Consider the following 7,500-nt stretch of genomic DNA (forward strand, 5'->3'; position numbering starts at 1 on the left):
ATGATGATGATGATGATGATGATGATGATGATAATAATAATAATAATAATAATAATAATAATAATAATAATAATAATGATAATGATGATGATAATAGTAATAAGTACAAGTACACTCAAGTACACTGGTGACGTCCTCTTCCTCTATCTCGCAATGCTAACGAATCGTTAAAATATAGACAGCATTAGTCAAAAAACCTTATAGCAAGAAAGAAATAGAAGAAGTCTTTTAAAAATATATTCATGATAAGGATCACCATAAAAAAAAAAAAAAAATACGGCCGGTTTTGTTAGAATTGTGGGAGGCTCGACCCAAAGAATATTCGTATACTTGACATGCATAAAGAGAGAGATAAATGCATATTTATCAGTCTTGACATGTATTAATAAAGAGATAAATGCATATTTATCAGTCTTGACATGCATAAATAAAGAGATAAATGCATATTTATCAGTCTTGACATGCATAAATAAAGAGATAAATGCATATTTATCAGTCTAGACATGTATTAATAAAGAGATAAATGCATATTTATCAGTCTTGACATGTATAAATAAAGAGATAGATGCATATTTATCAGTCTTGACATGTATAAATAGAGAGATAAATGCATATTTATCAGTCTTGACATGCATATCAACCCGGTCAAATAGATGCTTAAATGTATATCTATCTATCAGATATATAGACAGATATGCCTTTCTTTCTTTCTTTCTTTGCGCAATTTGAACAAACCGGCTGTTGATGGGATCTAAGTTGGGCATCCTTAAAATCCTTTAAAAATTGAAATTAAAAATCCTTAAAATCCTTAAAACAATCCTTTAAAAAATTCCCTGGATCACGACCAAAAAGTTGATGGGATCTAAGTTGGGCATCCTTAAAATCCTTTAAAAAATTGAAATTAAAAATCCTTAAAATCCTTTAAAAAATAGAAATTAAAAATCCTTAAAATCCTTAAAACAATCCTTTAAAACATTCCCTGGATCACGACCAAAAAGTTGATGGGATCTAAGTTGGGCATCCTTAAAATCCTTTAAAAAATTGAAATTAAAAATCCTTAAAATCCTTTAAAAAAATAGAAATTTAAAAAAAATCCTTAAAATCCTTAAAACAATCCTTTAAAAAATTCCCTAGATCACGACCAAAAAGTTGACGGGATTTAAGTTGGGCATCCTTAAAATCCTTAAAAAAAATAGAAATTAAAAATCCTTAAAATCCTTAAAACAATCCTTGGGCATCCTTAAAATCCTTAAAAAAATAGAAATTAAAAATCCTTAAAATCCTTAAAACAATCCTTTAAAAAATTCCCTGGATCACGACCAAAAAGTTGATGGGGTCTAAGTTGGGCATCCTTAAAATCCTTTAAAAATAGAAATTAAAAATCCTTAAAATCCTTAAAACAATCCTTTAAAAAATTCCCTGGATCACGACCAAAAAGTTGATGGGATCTAAGTTGGGCATCCTTAAAATCCTTTAAAAATAGAAATTAAAAATCCTTAAAATCCTTTAAAAAAATAGAAATTAAAAAACCTTAAAATCCGTTTAAAAAATCCTTTAAAAATTCCCTGGATCACGACCAAAAAGTTGATGGGATCTAAGTTGGGCATCCTTAAAATCCTTTAAAAAATAGAAATCAAAAATCCTTAAAATCCTTAAAACAATCCTTTAAAAAATTCCCTGGATCACGACCAAAAAGTTGATGGGATTTAAGTTGGGCATCCTTAAAATCCTTTAAAAAATTGAAATTAAAAATCCTTAAAATCCTTTAAAAAATAGAAATTAAAAATCCTTAAAATCCTTTAAAAAATAGAAATTAAAAATCCTTAAAATCCTTAAAAAATAGAAATTAAAAATCCTTAAAATCCTTTAAAAATAGAAATTAAAAATCCTTAAAATCCTTTAAAAAATAGAAATCAAAAATCCTTAAAATCCTTAAAACAATCCTTTAAAAAATTCCCTAGATCACGACCAAAAAGTTGATGGGATCTAAGTTGGGCATCCTTAAAATCCTTTAAAAAATAGAAATAAAAAATCCTTAAAATCCTTTAAAAAATAGAAATTAAAAATCCTTAAAATCCTTAAGACAATCCTTTAAAAAATTCCCTGGATCACGACCAAAAAGTTGATGGGATCTAAGTTGGGCATCCTTAAAATCCTTTAAAAAATAGAAATTAAAAATCCTTAAAATCCTTTAAAAAATAGAAATTAAAAATCCTTAAAATCCTTAAAACAATCCTTTAAAAAAATCCCTGGATCACGACCAAAAAGTTGATGGGATTTAAGTTGGGCATCCTTAAAATCCTTAAAAAAATAGAAATTAAAAAAACTTAAAATCCTTTAAAAAATAGAAATTAAAAATCCTTAAAATCCTTAAAACAATCCTTTAAAAAATTCCCTAGATCACGACCAAAAAGTTGATGGGATCTGAGTTGGGCATCCTTAAAATCCTTTAAAAAATAGAAATTAAAAATCCTTAAAATCCTTAAAACAATCCTTTAAAAATATCCCTGGATCACGACCAAAAAGTTGATGGGATCTAAGTTGGGCATCCTTAAAATCCTTAAAAAAATAGAAATTAAAAAAACTTAAAATCCTTTAAAAAATAGAAATTAAAAATCCTTAAAATCCTTTAAAAAATAGAAATTAAAAAAAACTTAAAATCCTTAAAACAATCCTTTAAAAAATTCCCTAGATCACGACCAAAAAGTTGATGGGATCTAAGTTGGGCATCCTTAAAATCCTTTAAAAAATAGAAATTAAAAATCCTTAAAATCCTTTAAAAAATAGAAATTAAAAATCCTTAAAATCCTTAAAACAATCCTTGAAAAAATTCCCTGGATCACGACCAAAAACTTGATGGGATTTAAGTTGGGCATCCTTAAAATCCTTAAAAAAATAGAAATTAAAAAAACTTAAAATCCTTTAAAAAATAGAAATTAAAAATCCTTAAAATCCTTAAAACAATCCTTTAAAAAATTCCCTAGATCACGACCAAAAAGTTGATGGGATCTGAGTTGGGCATCCTTAAAATCCTTTAAAAAATAGAAATTAAAAATCCTTAAAATCCTTAAAACAATCCTTTAAAAAAATCCCTGGATCACGACCAAAAAGTTGATGGGATCTAAGTTGGGCATCCTTAAAATCCTTTAAAAAATAGAAATTAAAAATCCTTAAAATCCTTTAAAAAATAGAAATTAAAAATCCTTAAAATCCTTTAAAAAATAGAAATTAAAAAAAACTTAAAATCCTTAAAACAATCCTTTAAAAAATTCCCTAGATCACGACCAAAAAGTTGATGGGATCTAAGTTGGGCATCCTTAAAATCCTTAAAAAAATAGAAATTAAAAAAACTTAAAATCCTTTAAAAAATAGAAATTAAAAATCCTTAAAATCCTTTAAAAAATAGAAATTAAAAAAAACTTAAAATCCTTAAAACAATCCTTTAAAAAATTCCCTAGATCACGACCAAAAAGTTGATGGGATTTAAGTTGGGCATCCTTAAAATCCTTAAAAAAATAGAAATTAAAAAAACTTAAAATCCTTTAAAAAATAGAAATTAAAAATCCTTAAAATCCTTAAAACAATCCTTTAAAAAATTCCCTAGATCACGACCAAAAAGTTGATGGGATCTGAGTTGGGCATCCTTAAAATCCTTTAAAAAATAGAAATTAAAAATCCTTAAAATCCTTAAAACAATCCTTTAAAAAATTCCCTGGATCACGACCAAAAAGTTGATGGGATCTAAGTTGGGCATCCTTAAAATCCTTTAAAAAATAGAAATTAAAAATCCTTAAAATCCTTTAAAAAATAGAAATTAAAAATCCTTAAAATCCTTAAAACAATCCTTTAAAAAAATCCCTGGATCACGACCAAAAAGTTGATGGGATCTAAGTTGGGCATCCTTAAAATCCTTTAAAAAATAGAAATTAAAAATCCTTAAAATCCTTTAAAAAATAGAAATTAAAAATCCTTAAAATCCTTAAAACAATCCTTTAAAAAAATCCCTGGATCACGACCAAAAAGTTGATGGGATCTAAGTTGGGCATCCTTAAAATCCTTTAAAAAATAGAAATTAAAAATCCTTAAAATCCTTTAAAAAATAGAAATTAAAAATCCTTAAAATCCTTAAAACAATCCTTTAAAAAAAATCCCTGGATCACGACCAAAAAGTTGATGGGATCTAAGTTGGGCATCCTTAAAATCCTTTAAAAAATAGAAATTAAAAAAACTTAAAATCCTTTAAAAAATAGAAATTAAAAATCCTTAAAATCCTTTAAAAAATAGAAATTAAAAATCCTTAAAATCCTTAAAACAATCCTTTAAAAAATTCCCTGGATCACGACCAAAAAGTTGATGGGATCTAAGTTGGGCATCCTTAAAATCCTTTAAAAAATAGAAATTAAAAAAACTTAAAATCCTTTAAAAAATAGAAATTAAAAATCCTTAAAATCCTTTAAAAAATAGAAATTAAAAAAAAACTTAAAATCCTTAAAACAATCCTTTAAAAAATTCCCTAGATCACGACCAAAAAGTTGATGGGATTTAAGTTGGGCATCCTTAAAATCCTTAAAAAAATAGAAATTAAAAAAACTTAAAATCCTTTAAAAAATAGAAATTAAAAATCCTTAAAATCCTTAAAACAATCCTTTAAAAAATTCCCTAGATCACGACCAAAAAGTTGATGGGATCTGAGTTGGGCATCCTTAAAATCCTTTAAAAAATAGAAATTAAAAATCCTTAAAATCCTTAAAACAATCCTTTAAAAAATTCCCTAGATCACGACCAAAAAGTTGATGGGATCTAAGTTGGGCATCCTTAAAATCCTTTAAAAAATAGAAATTAAAAATCCTTAAAATCCTTAAAACAATCCTTTAAGAAAATCCCTGGATCACGACCAAAAAGTTGATGGGATCTAAGTTGGGCATCCTTAAAATCCTTTAAAAAATAGAAATTAAAAATCCTTAAAATCCTTTAAAAAATAGAAATTAAAAATCCTTAAAATCCTTAAAACAATCCTTTAAAAAAATCCCTGGATCACGACCAAAAAGTTGATGGGATTTAAGTTGGGCATCCTTAAAATCCTTAAAAAAATAGAAATTAAAAAAACTTAAAATCCTTTAAAAAATAGAAATTAAAAATCCTTAAAATCCTTAAAACAATCCTTTAAAAAATTCCCTAGATCACGACCAAAAAGTTGATGGGATCTGAGTTGGGCATCCTTAAAATCCTTTAAAAAATAGAAATTAAAAATCCTTAAAATCCTTAAAACAATCCTTTAAAAAATTCCCTAGATCACGACCAAAAAGTTGATGGGATCTAAGTTGGGCATCCTTAAAATCCTTTAAAAAATAGAAATTAAAAATCCTTAAAATCCTTTAAAAAATAGAAATTAAAAATCCTTAAAATCCTTAAAACAATCCTTTAAAAAAATCCCTGGATCACGACCAAAAAGTTGATGGGATCTAAGTTGGGCATCCTTAAAATCCTTTAAAAAATAGAAATTAAAAAAACTTAAAATCCCTTAAAAAATAGAAATTAAAAATCCTTAAAATCCTTAAAACAATCCTTTAAAAAATTCCCTGGATCACGACCAAAAAGTTGATGGGATTTAAGTTGGGCATCCTTAAAATCCTTTAAAAAATAGAAATTAAAAATCCTTAAAATCCTTAAAACAATCCTTTAAAAAAATCCCTGGATCACGACCAAAAAGTTGATGGGATCTAAGTTGGGCATCCTTAAAATCCTTTAAAAAATAGAAATTAAAAAAACTTAAAATCCTTTAAAAAATAGAAATTAAAAATCCTTAAAATCCTTTAAAAAATAGAAATTAAAAAAAAACTTAAAATCCTTAAAACAATCCTTTAAAAAATTCCCTAGATCACGACCAAAAAGTTGATGGGATCTAAGTTGGGCATCCTTAAAATCCTTTAAAAAATAGAAATTAAAAATCCTTAAAATCCTTTAAAAAATAGAAATTAAAAATCCTTAAAATCCTTAAAACAATCCTTTAAAAAAATCCCTGGATCACGACCAAAAAGTTGATGGGATCTAAGTTGGGCATCCTTAAAATCCTTTAAAAAATAGAAATTAAAAAAACTTAAAATCCTTTAAAAAATAGAAATTAAAAATCCTTAAAATCCTTTAAAAAATAGAAATTAAAAAAAACTTAAAATCCTTAAAACAATCCTTTAAAAAATTCCCTAGATCACGACCAAAAAGTTGATGGGATTTAAGTTGGGCATCCTTAAAATCCTTAAAAAAATAGAAATTAAAAAAACTTAAAATCCTTTAAAAAATAGAAATTAAAAATCCTTAAAATCCTTAAAACAATCCTTTAAAAAATTCCCTAGATCACGACCAAAAAGTTGATGGGATCTGAGTTGGGCATCCTTAAAATCCTTTAAAAAATAGAAATTAAAAATCCTTAAAATCCTTAAAACAATCCTTTAAAAAATTCCCTAGATCACGACCAAAAAGTTGATGGGATTTAAGTTGGGCATCCTTAAAATCCTTTAAAAAATAGAAATTAAAAATCCTTAAAATCCTTTAAAAAATAGAAATTAAAAATCCTTAAAATCCTTAAAACAATCCTTTAAAAAATTCCCTGGATCACGACCAAAAAGTTGATGGGATCTAAGTTGGGCATCCTTAAAATCCTTTAAAAATTTGAAATTAAAAATCCTTAAAATCCTTAAAACAATCCTTTAAAAAATTCCCTGGATCACGACCAAAAAGTTGATGGGATTTAAGTTGGGCATCCCTAAAATCCTTTAAAAATTTGAAATTAAAAATCCTTAAAATCCTTAAAACAATCCTTTAAAAAATTCCCTGGATCACGACCAAAAAGTTGATGGGATTTAAGTTGAGCATCCTTAAAATCCTTAAGAAATAGAAATTAAAAAAAAAAAAAAACTTAAAATCCTTAAAACAATCCTTTAAAAAATTCCCTAGATCACGACCAAAAAGTTAACGCGATTTAAGCTGGGCATCCCTAAAATCCTTAAGAAATAAACATAAAAAATCCTTAAAATCCTTTTAAAAAATCCTTAAAAAAATCCCTGGATCACGACCAAAAATTTAATGGGTTCGTTAAAATTGTGCCAGGCCCGACCCAATCAATATTCTTATGAACAGACATCCATATACACAGAAATAAATGCTTATCTATCGATTTATCAAATAAATCTACATTTATTTCCTTATCTTCACAGTAGATATGTATGTCTAGACTGGTAGATATGCATTTATTTCTGTGTTTGTGCATGTCCGTGTCATGACTGTCTATTAAGTTGGTGAAAATTTAATAACATTCTGTTTATAAGTTACCAAAAACCTAACTTCCTTGTCGGAGGTAATAATAATAACGATAATGATAATGGTATTGATAATGATAATAATGATAGTAATAATATAGATAACAATCGTGATTATAGTTATAATGAAAATGATAATAATGATAACAAAAATGATAATTATAATAATTATAATAACAATAATGGT

Source organism: Penaeus vannamei, chromosome 8 (assembly GCF_042767895.1).
Source record: "Penaeus vannamei isolate JL-2024 chromosome 8, ASM4276789v1, whole genome shotgun sequence".
In the NCBI taxonomy this organism is placed as follows: Eukaryota; Metazoa; Arthropoda; class Malacostraca; order Decapoda; family Penaeidae; genus Penaeus; species Penaeus vannamei.